The sequence below is a fragment of the Centrocercus urophasianus genome, unplaced genomic scaffold (assembly GCF_019232065.1).
Source record: "Centrocercus urophasianus isolate 14NV4802_14NV808 unplaced genomic scaffold, USGS_Curo_1.0 seq_15, whole genome shotgun sequence".
Classification (NCBI taxonomy): Eukaryota; Metazoa; Chordata; class Aves; order Galliformes; family Phasianidae; genus Centrocercus; species Centrocercus urophasianus.
In genome coordinates this window covers 14432057-14448484 of record NW_024884697.1, presented here as the reverse complement: position 1 = coordinate 14448484, position 16428 = coordinate 14432057, and positions in this window count along the sequence as shown.

Sequence of the window (16428 nt, the reverse complement as noted above, 5' to 3'; positions counted from 1 at the left end):
AGGGAAGGGAAGGGAAGGGAAGGGAAGGGAAGGGAAGGGAAGGGAAGGGAAGGGAAGGGAAGGGAAGGGAAGGGAAGGGAAGGGAAGGGAAGGGAAGGGAAGGGAAGGGAAGGGAAGGGAAGGGAAGGGAAGGGAAGGGAAGGGAAGGGAAGGGAAGGGAAGGGAAGGGAAGGGAAGGGAAGGGAAGGGAAGGGAAGGGAAGGGAAGGGAAGGGAAGGGAAGGGAAAGACCCTCCCACAAACACATGAAAAGGAATAAACTGAAATTTCCCTCTAAAAGCGCCTCCAAACAGTTGCCAGTACCAAAGCCCTTGCAATGGAGAGTTTCTCTCAGTCTGCAATATCTGTGTGTGCTACTAACACTTCTCCTGTCATTCCCACCTCTGTGGTAATGGAGATAAGTCAGTGGGCACAACTGGGGAGCAGGAAAGAAGGGATCAATACATCAATGGGATGATATGTGTTGCTCATACACATATATATTCCTGTGTGTGGATCAACACTTTCAAAATCCCAACAGAAATGATCCCCACTTGAAGATGTTCTCCTCCACTTCATGTTTAGTGAGCTGATAGGTGGCCTCATGGTCCCACTTCTTGGCCTTCAGAGTATTCGTGTTCCATAAATCATGGCCAATGCTTTCTGCTGCTTAACAGAGGGTCCTTGCAGCAACCTTCTGAGCTGTCTCCTGCTTTGGTAGTTGTGATTTATTTGGGAAACAAACAGCCAGTTCAGAGGTACTGTAGTGGTTTCTACTTAAAAGCACCACTGCACTTTGACACTTTACTGACTTTGCTTTACAAGCACAGTTTCTTCAGCCCTTAGATGTTCACAAAACCACAGCATGGCTGAGGCTGGCGGGGCCCTCTGTGTGCTTCTGCCCAACCCCTGCCTCAGCAGGGACACCCAGAGCAGGGTGCCCAGGACACGGTCAGGCGGCTTCTGGAGATCTCCAGTATCTCCATGTTTATATTAGAATCATTCGTTTACATTGAAAATCCCAGGGAGATAGAATAGAAAAAAGGTTGGGCTTCCTGAGAGCTTCAGTCCAGGGCAGAAGTTACACCACTTCTGAAAGTTCTCAGACAGCAGCAGTATACCTTGTTTTGACCAGCATCCATAAGGCCTGGCTGGGCCAAAAACTCTGATCCAATTGTTTCATTCCTGAGAGATGCCTGATCTCCAATGAATATGAAAAAAAACCCACATTTTAGAGCTCTGTCAATTAGACAGATCATCTTGAAAAAGAAGATTCATTAATTAGTTACACTGGCAGTCTCTTTAATTAGGCATCGCTGAGTACTTTCAGTCTTTGTGATCTCCAGCATTCTTAGCTTCTTGTGCCTTATTTACATATTTTTGGGACATGTACGCATCTCCTAATTAACACAGTAGAGTCTACTCCATCTATTTCAAGATGTCACGTTCTGAAGATCTTCAGACATGTTTATGGGATGTCTACTACATTTAAATTACTCCTTTAATCAAGCCAGAAATCCCACATCCTTTTTTGGGGTACAAGAACCACCACCAGAGGCATCCGGGGGAAGGTAATCCTGTTTTCAGGAGGTTTCAGTGTGGGAGCAAATGAAAGACACTTACAGAAGGAAGCCTTTCAAAGTCATCCCTGCCAGGAATTTTAAAAAGCGGATTTGCCTGCAGGGAAATCCCTCTGACAGCAGGCTGTCAGCAGCACGTCCCACCAGGGTGGGCTGCAGAAAGGAACTGCACAGCCTGGATCGTGTTGGGATTTTGGGAGACTTGGGCAAATGTGGCGTTTCTTAAAAGGAAAGTGGAAGGTTTGTAACCTGGTGGGAGAACACACACTCATGTATCAGACCTCAAAGAAAAGGTCTTGGCAAGGAGGAGCCTGAGAAACTAAGGGGTGCCCCTGTGCCCTTCCCATGTGTTGAACCAAGCAATCCTTGAAATAAAAGGATCTTCTCTTCTTCTAGCTGTGTCCTTCTCTGCACCAGTCTGCCAAGTGCATTTTTGTGAAAGCCTCAACCTGATATCCAGCCTCTTTCTACTCAGCTTCTATTTTTAGAGAGCAGAAAGGATACTTTGCAGGGGACGGTCCTACAGAGGCAGATAACTGGGAGAGAGGATGAGAATATTGTGTCTCCTCCCCATCTAACTTAGCTAACAAAACCCTGCTTTGCCTGTCCTAGCTTAAACTGATCGAGTTGCCCCGATCTTATCCATCAATGTATCTTTCCCTGGTCCTTCTCCTTACTGGCAGCTATGATCAATATACAACACTGTCTTCCTGCAAGGCGGTGCCCTATTTTTTTCAAGAACTTCTGCCACTGCTTTCTCAGGTGCTTCAGATTGAACCTCATCTTTTCTAGGTGCCTTTCTCCCGTGCAGATAGGCCTGGCCCTAAAAGACAACCATATTAACTGAATGATGAATTTTTTTGCTCCTCCTCCACAGCTCAGTTTACCCCAGTCCATAAGCAAATGAATAAAGCCTGATGAGCTCTCCCTGCAAGGGCACTTTGCCTTATCCTCAGAGATAAGAGAAAGAAAGAATATGAATAAGGTGAGCAACTGATAAGTCCTGCCCAGGCGTTAATGCAAAATAGAGACAGAAGGTCTGGATTTTGCAATCTCCCCATTGCTAGAAGAAAAGTGGTCCAGATTAGCACAGCAGTGTAGGGGATGTTGCATCCCTAATGCTCAGCTTTCTGCGGTGAGCTGCAGTGCTCCACAGCTAATTGTGCTGAAGCAGTCCTCCCTCTCACTTGTCAACCATAAAATAAAGTTCTTCGCTGCAGCAAATCTTATAAATTCTATATAAAAAATGCCCAGGTTTCTCTCTCACACACAGAGCTGCGCCTGGCAGCTGCTTGGCAGGAAACAAAATAGCAGCTTAGGAGTGCTGGAGGGAAGGGACCATCCTTTTATCTCAGTCGTTCTGCTGTGTCCTGTGTTGGGATCCATGGTCTGAGAGCACAATGATAACAGAAATATGTAAATAATGGTGACAGGAGTAATAAGAATGCTCCTTGTCCTTGCTGCATGGAGACATTAAGATTTGGCAGCTGTTGCTGTTGCTTTCTGCACCTGGGCTGGCTCCAGCAAGCCAAAGCAAGGTCTGGATTGAATCAAGCACTACCTGTATCAGAAACATCAATGTTCCGGGTGTCAAACTCTGTATCACTGCTGAGCGCTCGTTCTCTAGGAGTTAGTTAGATACTGGACCCAGCTGTGGTGAAAACCCTTCACCTCCTCAAGAAGGAAGCACAGCACCTCGTGTGCTCTCCGGGGGGCATGCCATGTCCTGTTTCTTGGGGCTAAAGGACTACGAAAAAAGGAGGAGGAGGCTTGAAGGACAATGGTTAAATTTCCAAAGTCTATCTCAGAGCCAGTTGCAGGATGGGACCAAAACTGAGGCTGTTGTGACATCTTCATCTTGCTCGTGAAAAAACAGGGATCTCATAAAGTTCACTATGGGCAAGCAGAAAGGCTTGATAATGTAGAGGAAGTCCAGCAAAGAGCCTCTGAGATGCCTCAGGGGCTGGAATGTGGCGGGCACTGATGAAGCAGGATCAGTTAACCTTGAGAACTGTGGGCCCTCTGCTGCCAAAGTGGAGGTAACATCTTCCAGCACTGCAGAGGAGACAAACCCGGATTCTCAGAGACACAGTCACCTCTGGGAAGCACCAGACAGATGCAAGGGAATAGAAATGGACAGTAAGAGTGGCTGCAAAGCAGAATGGGATGCCCAAAGCATTTTGGAGTCTCCATTCGCAAACATATTCACAACTCAGGGCTGGACAAGAAACAACCTGCCCCTCTTTGAAGCTTGCCCCACGCTGTGACCAGAGATCTCCACAGTCCTCCCCAGGTCTGAATCATTCTATGATTATGGCTTTCATTAACTTATTTCCCCTTTCTGCTAGAAGTAACAATTTGATCAAACGATAGGGCAGGTTGCAGCATCTAAACATGGGATGCACTTCACAGGTTGACACCAGCCTAACAGCTAATGCAGCAGCTGTCCTGTTAGGCTTTCACACCATTTAGTCTCCTGGTAAACAGTGTCACTTTTCCTATTGACTAATAAGTGCCACTGAACAAAAACTTGTGTGCAAATTATATATGGCAGTGAATCTTGGAAGACAGCTTCCCCTCCTAATATCGAAACATGACATATTGTCACAAGAGTTATAAATGAAGAAGTGCATAAACCTTTTCTTTTTTTTTTTTTTTTTTTTTTCCAGATAGACAAGCTGTACAAGATGTCTTGAAAAGCCAAGGTATTATTCAGTTGGTTATCTGCATCTCAGGAAAACTCAGCTGATACTAAACATGTCAAATTGCAGCACATATAAAGCCCAGATGCCTAACTCGGCTCTGCACTGTAGTACTCATAATTGCCAGTGAAGGGGAAGACCACTGGAAAAATTAACAACCTGTATCAAGATTGGTACTTTAGCATGCTTAGAATTGCATATTTTAGAGCATAATCTAGTTAATAGAAGATGTTAGAAGCTGTTAAATGGAAGGGCTTCTTGTTTGCAGGACTTCAGCAAGCAGTGTGGCCACCCAAGTCCCTACTCTCTGGTTCCCACATGTGAATGACATTGCACTGCCCACTGTTCTTCCTTGAGGACACTGGGATAAACAGCTTGACTGAACATGTGGTGGGACTACAACTCTATTTAGGAATCTCATTTTTCTCATTAATTTTCTTAGAAAAGTTTTCCTTTATTTCTTGGTCATGCGCACTAAAAGAAGAGATCTCCTTATTGAAGCAGATGCTCTCCAGGGCCAGTGGCATTTTCCCCCAATAATCCTGTCCCAGAGCAAAATCTTCACAGCTCCATAGGCATCAGCTTAAAGGTTAATGCTCTGCAGAAAGAAACCCAGTCAATCCTCCTCAAAGGGCAAGAGGTGCCAGCCACTATCTCAGAGATTTGTTTAAAGCTACCTTTAAAATGAAACTGACTTTAACCTGCCAGTGCCATAGGTACTAAATCAAGAAAGAGTAGAGCAGCTGCTAAGAAAAGACATTTTATGGTCCGTGAAAATATTGTCTGTAGTGGCAAACAGCATGTTGCTTAATTATTGGGCTCTCTGTTCCACACTCATCCCATCGCCAGCTGCCTGATGCCATATCGCCGCCTGTTCTGGGTCCTTTCCCTGCCATATCACTGCCTGCTCAGGGTCCAGCCTCACTGTACCACACCACATCTCCACTACATCCCAAATCCTCAGCAAAAATGGAATCAGCGTCAGGAGAGACACTTCTGTGCATATCTTCAAGGATCCTTTTAGTTGGTGGGGGTTAGAGGTGAGGATGAGTGCAGTTGTTGCCATGGGGGAGCAGTGATGAATCCAAATGCTGCTATAAAAGTCTTCAGCCCCTGGGGCAAGTGGAAGAGGTGGCTCTGGGAAGAGGAATGCATTTACCATTTGAAATGCAATACGTAGCAATATGGTCAGAGAAGTCAGTGCCCTAATCACATTACTGTGCACCACATCTGCTGGGGAGTTATTTAAAATCACTTGAGATTGCAGCTGAGAAAAGTAGCTCTGGAGGAGCAGCCCGAGGAAGAGGCTGTGTGTCACAGCGGTCAGCCCTGACTTCTTCTGTAAGGAGAAAAGCAGAAACAAGCCCTGAAATCAGCAGGGCCACAGGGAGCATCTGCCTGCAGGACAGACGTGATGCGGTGCCACCACCTACATGTGAACGGGTCTGTGGGGCTCAGGGCTGTGCGAGGCAGAGGAAGGCAGGGGCTGCTTCTGGCTGCTCCCCTGTCCCACCCATGCCTTGGTGCCTGTGTAATGTGGACAGAGAAGGGACGAGCCCCTGCTCATTGTTCTGCCACAGCCGTTATCATTGCACATCAATCACATTCACAATCAATCACAAAATCACATCAAGTTTTCGAGGTCCTATCTACTACTCTCTGGGCTTCTCAACTATTGTTAAGTTTTGCCAGCAATACCAGCCCACGAGAACATCATCAGGTTCAATAAATCAAGTGCAAGCTCTTGCACCTGGGTTGAGGCAACATCCACTACCAATATAAGCTGGGGGATCAAATGATAGAGCACAGTCCTACCAAAAAAGACCTGGGGGTACTGGTGGATGGCAGCTGGATATGAGCCAGCACTGTGCTCTCACAGCCCAGAAAGCCAACTGTACCCTGGGCTGTATCAAAAGCAGCACTGCCAGCAGGGCAAGGAGGTGATCCCGCCTTTCTGCTCTGCTCTGTGAGGCCTCACCTGGAGTGCTGCGTCCAGATGTGGAGTCCTCAGTACTGGAGAGACATGGACCTGCTGGAGTGCATCCAGAGGAGGGCCACAGAAATGATGCAAGGGATGGAACACATCTCCTGTGAGGACAGGCTGAGAGCTGGGGCTGTTCAGTCTGGAGAAGAGAAGGCTCCAGGGACATAGGAAAGAAGGGGAGAGACTCTTTAACAGGTTCTGTTGTGATAGGACAATGGGAAATTATTTCAAACTTGAAGAGCGGAGATTTCGATTGGGTGTAAAGAAAAAGTCTTTTGCAGTGAGAGTGGTGAGGCACTGGCACAGGTTGCCCAGAGGTGGTGGATGTCCTGTCCCTGGAGACTTTCAAGGCCAGGCTGATGGGGCTCTGAGCACCCTGATCTAGATGTGGGTGTCCCTGTTCATTGCTGGGAAGTTGGACTAGATGATCTTTAGAGGGCCCTTCCAACTCTGTGGATTCTGTGATTCTTTGCTCCTGAGTTCAGAGAAACTCAGTGCCTACTGTTTTACTTTGGATCTGTCTGATTCCTGACCTAGGGCAAAGTCTGAGCAGTTTCTTGGGGCCCCAGTTCCACTATTTCTGAACCACATGTGAGAGCACTGTTGACACACGATGCTAAATGTCCATGTCAGCATAACAGCTCTGAGAAATTCAGATGGGAGGGAAAAGATGTTATTTTTACCAGGCTTCACTGTAAAGACCTTATGAAACAGGCATGGGAAAGTCAGATCAAGAATATTTGCTTTCAGGACATTACTTTGCAGAGCAATTTTCTGCCTACAGGTGTTGATGCCCATGACTGTTTGCTTGGCAGGGATGGCCAACTGGGAGCGCCCCAGATCAGTTAGGAGGTTTGCGTTGCTTCTGGTTGTTTCCTTGAACAACTGAAGATACACGCAACCCTGATTTTTTCCTGGAACATCATTGAATCAGTAAATCAAGACAGCTTATTTAGCTATTTTATTTATTAACAGCAGTTCAGGGCTCCCCTGCAACAAAGTGGGTACAGCATTGCCTCAGATTGCCCTTGTGTTTAAATAACAGCGCGTTACCAGAAAGCTAAACTGTTCCCCACCATACAAATAAAAATTGTGTTACCAGCTGTCCTGCTATGGGCTTTCTGGCTCTGTATGAGCATCAGGACTGGGCCGACCTGAGTGAGCATCCCAAAAGACACTGCAGCTCCTTGGGGTGACCCTGAGCTGAGAAGTGCCTTTGCATGAATTTCAACTTCTACATTGCTTGGATGGAAAGAAAGATGAATTCCAGGGCTGCTTTCCTGGATATAAATGATTTTGATGGGAAAGCAATCAGATTTCAAAGATGACCATTGCCATGCAGTGCATCATTTGTTGGGGTGAAATATCAAGTCAGCATAGGCGCATTTTTTGCCCAGCATATCACCCCTTGGTCATTTCACTAGGAGATGTATTCCCCACAGAATCCCCCACTATTCACAGCACATTTCTCAGTGTGAGAGGTGTTATTTCAATTCCAGTGTGATGTCTATGTGGCTGCTGGAGAGCATGAGGAAATAGAGGATGAAGTACATTTTTCCTAGTAACTCAGAAATATTGATTAACTAGTTCAAGGTCTGGCAGATACTGAAGTAACATATTGAAAGCCTGACTGTTGCTTTTGATGGAAGTTTATATAAAACTGGGTTCGCCAGACCTTAAAAATCATTACTGTAAAGGAAAAAGAATTAATAACAAAGGTACATTTTTCATGCACTTCTATCCAAATTCATATGCTGGTAAAGTACACATGAAACAGGGTAAATAGCTTATCAGCAAGATGAGCCCATAATCTTTCCCTGATGTTCATAGTCTGTCTACTGCTAAACAGATTGCCTGGTTTGTCCACAACAAAGTCAGCCCCTGCTCTTTGTAAGCAGCTAGCGCATGTGCCCTGCAAGTGCTGATTCAGGTGTGGGAAGCAGGAAGGTTATCTGCACTGTGCTCGATTGCTGGCAGGAGAGCAGCTTTCTGGGAAGTGGCTGTGCTCTGGGGTGTGCTATAGATTCACTCTGATGCTGGGTAACTGTGCTCCTCCATGCTGCCCAGGCAGAGGGGACACAGCATCCTATGAGGACAAGGCGCCCCATGGGGACATGGCATCCTGTAGGGACACAGCGTTCTGCAGGGACAGGGCTTCTCATCTCAGTGTGCTCTGCAGCAGTGAACCCTGACGGTACATGTAAAGCCTTTCACTTCTGATGAGGGCGCAGTCATGTGCACACCATCATTTCTATTTTGAAGAAGATGCCATCAAATATTGGGAAGCACTTCTGCAGCTGGATAATTGAATTCAGAGCAACCCGTTCCTGAGTGGAAAATTAATAACTTGGCAACTTCAGACTTTACCTTTATTAACTCTATCACTGACACTCAAGAAATGTTGCTCTTAATTCTTTGAAATAAAGAAGCCTCTTAGGATTTCTTGTACCAATATCTCACACCCAGTACACTTGCCCCAGGAATCATCGAATTACAGAATCATTTGAGTTGGAAGAACCCTTAAAGATCATAAAGTACAAATTCTCTGCAATGCTCAGAAACACCTGTCTCTCATTCATGGTACTCAGAGATCTATCCATCCTGACCTTGAATGTCTTCAAGGATGGGGTGTCATCCACCGCTCTAGGCAACCAGTACAGTGCTTCACCACCCTTATCATAATAAAGGTCTTCCTTATATCCAATCTGTATCCCCCCTCTTTTAGTTTGTAACCGTTTCTCCATGTCCTATCACAACAGAATCTGCTAAAGAATCTGTCCCCTTCCTTCCTGCAGCCCCCCCTTTAGGCACTGAAAGGAAACCCTAAACAACCTGCCTTTAACCGTAAAACAAAAAAGACCACTTACAGGGAGTTCTGTTTGCAGAACACAGACACCATACATCTAACCTGAATACTTTCAGCATGCTGTAACCATAAATATGTTCAAATTGAAACAGTTGGCCACAACAAAAATGTTGGATTAATGTGTCAAGTGAGGGGATACACCAGTGTGGTCATTAACACAATAGCTGTGTTGTCAGTGTTGTGACCAACAAAGTAGATCACAGAATCACAATCACAGAATCACAGAATAGTTTGGGAATAGAGGGAACCTTAAAGCCCACCACTCCCAACCCCTGCCCTAGGCTGGCTGCCCTCCACCATCGCAGGATGCTCAGGGCCCCATCCAACCTGGCCTTCACATCTCCACAATGGGGTACCCACAGCATCTCTGGGCAGCTGTGCCAGGCCCTCACTGCCCTCTGAGTAAAGAATTTTCTTCATAACATCTAACCTAACCTCCCATTTTCGTTGACAACCGTTCCCCCTTGTCCTATCACCACAGTCACTGATAACCAGTTCCACCCATCTTCCCTGTAGGCCCTTTTGGGTACAAGGAGGCCACTGTAATCGGCGTTTTTATTAATCAGTAAGTTGCTCATTGGCGTAACCTCTTTCCAGGACAGATAAGCAATTTGAGTGTGAAAAAAAGCCCTCACAGCTCTTATCTCAAAAGAAAGCTCACAGAAACGTAAAGAATTTGTTACCTGGAAAATTGTTTAAAGGTGCTATCTCAGCACTCAGAAAGGTCCTACTCTTGCAACGCATCAATTTTGGTCTGCTCTGAACAACTGGAGCTGGTCTAATAAAGGTGCATGGCAAATAAGTAGAAATAAGTATAAGGGTAATAAAAAAGAAATTGCTTGATTCACCCTCTTGGAATTTATTCCCAACGTTTATAGCAAACTGAATAATAAAGTGAGTAAAGCTGTACTTCAGACTCAGGATAAATTCAGCATTAATCTGATTATAAGAATAATTCTTTTGCAGCGGAGGTAATACGTTGACTGAGATGTAAAACCTGAATGTACCGGGAAACAGAACTGTAGCACAAGAAGGCATGTATCCATTCTACAAATTAATTACAGAGAAGCACAGTGTGCAAAAAAAGCCACCGCTCCTGTCTGAAACAACCAAACAGATATCGCAGGCATGAAAGTGCATCATTCCTGTTGGAGAGGTGTCACAGCAGCTCCCCATGCACCTAAACCCACTGCGGTGTGATTGCTCCTTAGGGCTCCTGCTATGAGAAAGCAGAGCCACACGGAACTCAGCAGCTTTTTACAGGATTTAACCTTCTTCAGAAATGGCTTTTTTGACTTTTTTTTTTTTAATTTATTTTTATTCTGACTGCCGTCTGGAGAAATCTCAGCCCTCATGCAATCCTGCTTTCGTGGGCGTGGATTTGGGTCAGCCCCCGCTGGGGTGAGAACCCTGCAGGGCAGCGGGTACCAACAGGAGAGATGCTGCTGCCCTGAGCGATGGCAGCCTCCATCCCATTCCTGCAGCCTTGGGCATGAAGGCAGATCCCAGTGCCTGTGCTGCTGGCATGACCTGCACTGCCCCGTGGGCAATGCCATCCACCTGCTCTGCGGGATTCCATCCTCCCACCATACGCACAGCCCTCCCAAAAAGGCCTCACTCAGTCTCTTATCAACTCCTCAATGAAGAGAGGGCAAGAGCCTTCCTGCAGCGTGAATTTGCTGCTGGCACAAGCTGGGCAGGGAAAGAAAAACCATGACAGTGTTGGAAATGCCAGCATGGGTGGGCTGTGAGCTCTGGTTTGTGGGCAAATGAAAGAGCATGCCTGTGGGAACCACTCAGTCAGCCTTTCCTTCAGCCTTATGTACAACGTATGTATTTAATAACAATTTAAACATCCGTTATGCAAACATAAATACTTTGCCTACCTTTAATCCTAGTTATCTTCAGCCATTATAGTGTTGTGAATCAAAAATGCCATATTTATAGGCCTGAAATTGCTGCAGCAGCATAAGATTAGTAAAGAAAGCCAAATGCACAGCAGCTCCACAAGACGTGGTGTGACTCTGGATGAAACCTGGCAACTACCAGCAGAAATCACAGGCCCTGAATTGCAGTTCACCCTGATGGGTTCATGTAGAATCATAGAACTACTGAATCGTTTGAGTTGGAAGGAACCCTCACAGGTCATCTAGTCCAACTCCCTACAATGCTCAAGGACACCTACAGCTCTATCAGGGTGCTACTCAGAGCCCAGTCCAGACCTTGAATATTTCCAGGGATAAGTCATCCTCCACCTCTCTGGGCAACCTGTTCCATACATAAATTGATCTCTCTGAGATGAAGTTAGCAGGCACAAAAGCTGCAGTATCTTCTGTTAGCACAGTCCAGCACAGGACACTGCATGCTCTGTGCAGCATCTGAGCACCATTGCATGACTTTTTTGTGGAGCACAACTTCTTATGCTTGAAAAAAATCCCAAGGCCCTCCCCAAGGCAGAACTAAAGACCAAGGGCTGGGAGATGTGAAAACGGAAGCTAAAACAGGGTGGCTCAGATTGCTCAACCCAATTAGGAGTTGATAGACATGGAGCAAAGTCAAGAGAAGCTGATCTGGTGAGATGTATGGCAGTATCACTCAGTCTCAGCCTCACTACTGATTTTTCTCAGCCCAGAAAAAGAGGAGAAAGTAATACAATAGAACAGAGAAGACTGCATTCATTAAGGCACTTCTATACCTGCTCTGCATTTTTCAGACCTCAAGGAAATCTCTGTCACTGAAATCTGACAGGAAGAACATTGGAAAGTATATTTCATATAATGGTGGAAAAGGAGCTGTAATTTCACAGTAAAGCAGGATCTGATGATCTAGTATTAAATGTGGTTTAACTTAAATTACCTCATTAAATGTTCTTCTTATTATTACACATTGTCAAGCAACAGCAGATAACTGAGGCACTGCTGGATGGTTCCCTGGGAAGGATGATGCAGAAAATCTTTCTATTTTTGGTGTGATTTGTTCTAGTGACACTTTTACAGTAGTCCTTGAGCACAGGATGATGGTGTGTGAACCAGGTTTGCTTACTGACATCTTCAGAAACACAGTCTGCACCACCAGGAATCTGTATCGATGCAATTAACCATGCACACAGTAGCTTCTCAAGACATGTACACCTTCATAGAATCATCAAATCATAGAATCATTGAGGTTGGAAAAGATCACTGAGATCATCCAGTCCAACCCTCCACCTACCACTAATGTTGTCCACTAAACCACGTCCCTCAGTGCCACATCCACTCTCTTCTTGAACACCTCCAGGGATGGTGACTCCACCACCTGCCTAGGCAGCCTGCTCCCTGCCTCATCACTCTTTCAGAGAAGAAGTTTTTCCTAATATCCAACCATTGCTTAGTTGTCAAGGAACCAAACCGTAGTTTATTCCAAATTCAAATACTAACAGAGCCCAAAAATAGAGCTCCTACCCTGCTGTCTTCTCACCCCTCCAACCAGCCCTCAGGCTCTCCCACATGTAGGAGATGCAAGGGCCAGCTCAATATAATTGCTTTATATTCCTTTATAAAAAGGTCAGAAAAGTGAAAATCAACAGTAACAAAACATTGCCATCGCAGTGAGTGAGCTGAACCATTTATTACATTTCTGTGTTGTATTATGCAGAGCTGCCATAATACCACAAAGAGGTAAGATTAAAAGCAGTTGATATAATTCACATGTTAATAGCTTGAGTATCCGAGAAAGACAACAAATAGTGCTAGAGTGCAGACATGAAAGGTCAAGGCAGATCGAGTGGCTGGCAGGCACGGAGCACAAAATCAGCACTGTAGAAATCGTACTGAGAGTACTAAACAACAAGGAATTAGGATGGAAGGCAGATGAGTCTTTAATTCCCCTTTAAATTCCCTTTGCAAAGGTGCTTGTTCCCAGGTACAGAGTGTGGAGAAGCCATGTTCCAGCAAAAGCAAGGCAGAGGTCAGAGCACAACAGTGGCTGCTGGACTGGGTGCTGACACTCAGCAGGGCTGGGGCCTGAGCCCACCTGCCTTTCTCACATCTGCACACAACTTCCGCTCACGTTTCTTGTTGCTCAGAAAGGCTGTGGGTGCCCCATCCCTGGAGGTGCTTAAGGTCAAGCTGGATGGGGCCCTGGGCAGCCTGAGCTGGAGAATAATATCCCTGCCCGCAGCAGGGGCTGGAACTGGGTGGGCTTTAGGGTCCCATACAACCTGAGCCATTCTTTGATTCCATAATTTTTTTTTTCCGTATGACTTACAGAAAGTACCAGTGGAGAAAAACACGAGAACAGAGGCTTGTTGCACTTTCAGGATCACCTCTGCCAGCACTGTCTTTTGCAGTCTGATTTTGCAATGCTGTGCCCAAAACGTTTCATTGCTATTCATCTCACGGCTGCGTTTCAGAACTTTCACCTGCAAATGGGATTACAAATGCAATCATTAGTACAGATTCCCCAAGAAGCTTTCACAGTATTACAATTAGATTTCCCATTCTAGCAGCATCTAAATCAATACGATATGATTAGTTACTCTCGTGGATTACATGCTGCTGTACAAAACCTTCACACACAGAAATCTGGGTAATTTAATCAGGCAGTAATGGATTCTGGGAATGCTCCCACTGTCTAGAAACTTAAAATGATTCTATCTCTATAATAATTTGCCATTATGCACCTGAAGCTAAATTGCCTGACATACCTGACAGTGGACAGCAGTGATTAAAACAGGTCACATCTCATCATCAGGAGTGGCGACTCCTGCTGAATCCACTTAGAAAACTGAATTTGCAGGAGGAAAAAAAAAGGAGAAAAAACAAAAGGTTGAGTAGTTTGCCCAGGACTTTAACTTAACTTTGAAGATGTCTCTTTAAATATGTGTATGTGTATATTTGTGTATGTGAGAGTGAGAGAGGAAGAGAAAGACGGAGTGTAAGTGCCATCCATTCCTCATCATTTCAATCAAGGCAAGAAGAATATATGAATTAATGCTCCCAGGGAAATGCAGCCGAGCGAGATGGAAATGAACACATAATTCTGTCTCTGCACCTCTGTATTAAAGCATCACTCTCCTGCAGTCATCTTGAGATAGCAAAATACCCTAAAAAACAAAGCCGCCGTGCCCAGTGCCACACAGAGAAGCTCTGAGCAGAGTGGGGGAGAAAACACCAAACCAAGCACGAACAAACAGCTAAAGCTTCATAGGAAAAATTAAGGCTGGGTATTTTTAGACAGAAGATGCTCAGAAATGTACTGCTGCTCAGCATTTATCCTACTAGCGTGCAACAGTTTATGTCTAAAATATGCAACACATTATTTTACTGTTCAGGACATTTCTTTTTCTATGGCATTGCCCCATTGAAATATTCTTGACCCAATGAAATATTCCTGACCCAGGGTGCTCTTGACAGGAATGCTTCCTATGGTAAATTGCAATCTCAGATAGCCATCTGGCAAGAAGGGACAGATATACAGCCATCCACACAGGCTCTCCTAGGCAGTAATTGCCAGTGAACTCTGCCCTCATTATAGAACTCTGTATAGCTTCGCCATAAAAAAGCCCCATGATGCATATAAGCTTTTCACCTCTAGGTTCTCCGTAATAGTCTTGGCTGTATTATTCCGGTCAGATACATTAACCACTCTCAGTGTTAATCTTCATCTTTTTTTTTGGACTGTGTGCTGCAGCTGCTCCTATGGTGCCCAGCACCAAATCCCACTGATACGACCCATCCCACTGGTCCTCATGACACGTGTCTGCTAGACAAAGCTCCTCATTTCTTCATCCCCTGTGGAAGGCATGGGGCATGATGCTGTTGGCACAGGACACGGCCATCCCTCCCCGACCCCCATCAAGGTGCTGATAGTGAATGTAGGCTGGAAATTGGACCAGTGCATTGCCATTAATAAACAATAAGGCTATTAAGGCGTATTAAAGCTTCACGATGAACTTGTCAAAATGGATGATCTACAAATCAATATAAATAACAGTGACAGGCAGTAATTGAATTGCAGCAGTCCCTCAGCACGTGCTAAATATGAAGGGACATGACGTGCTGAAAATAAAGTTGGAGAGCTGAAAAATTGATAGCATTAACATTCTCCTGGTGAAACGTGGCATCGCTTTGGCTTTTAATGGGGGTCAAACTGTGAATGCGTATTGACTTCTTCTTTTAAAACAAGAAAATAGCTACATAAATCTGAGACTTCCCAAATTAGAAATTGCTGCTTCAAAGTTCACTGTGACTCTGGATGCGGTTGTCACAGAGAGGACAGCACAGCCCTCCGATGGGTTCATTAGCAAGGCCTGCTGCCTCGCTTGGGTAGCAAGAGGGATGGGTTTCGTTCAGTCCAGAAGGTCTCTGAAGTTGATTAATCAGTTTTCATCTTCCTCAGAGGAGTAGCAGAAGGAAGCAGGGCACAGGAAGCTAACGTTTGCACTCTGCCAGGCTCTGGGGGGCTGCACATCTTTTAAATTCAGACGTAACCGGCCCAGCCTCAACACAAGCAGATGACAAGACAACCAGAATGGAAAGACATCAGTGAATCTGAAGCAAGCTTTTTAATGGAGATTCAAACAACAGCAAACAAATCATGACAGGTTTTTTGGATGAAATCAAGATCTCATTTTCTTATTTCGTCTTGATGTGCTCCATTCAGTGAAAGATAATGCAGCTTTGCTCAGTTGGTTTTTAAAATGAAGCTGTATGGCACAGGAGTTCAGAAACTGCTGAAATGGAGGCTCAAGAGACATATTTTTGAAGACAACTCCATTTGTGCCACCTTGCTCAAGGGCAGACAGCACCAAAGGTCAAAAATAGTGAAGGCATTTGCTTTTCATGGGTCTCTCTGTGCAAAGAGGCAAAGCTAAGCACAGATATACAAATGGTCATCCTGTGTGTTAAGGAATGACCTGCCAATAAGGTCCCAAAAGTCTGAGAGCAGCAGAGCTGGGACTTGGGCTGGCATCTCTTCTCTCCCAGCATCACAGCTGCTCTACCCACTTCCATGCATCCTCCTTCCCATTCTCTAAAATTCTTCTCATGCCCTCTGGATGCTCCCAGCCATGAGAGTGGCTTCCTGCCCATGCCTTTAAACTGACACAAGTTGGGAAGCGTGATGCTCCGTTCCAGTATTCACTTCAATCAACAGGACACCACTGATACATTGCCCAGTGAAACAGGCGAGCATGCCTTGTCTTTTCTCTGAGTTTGCTTCATTCTTAATTTTTCTTCTGTGAAGTTTTTTTTTAAAAAGGTGAGAATTTAGTCTACTGAATGCAGTGCTGATTAGCTCAGTATTATAATTGTGCTTCATGGACTACTGCTTGTATGTC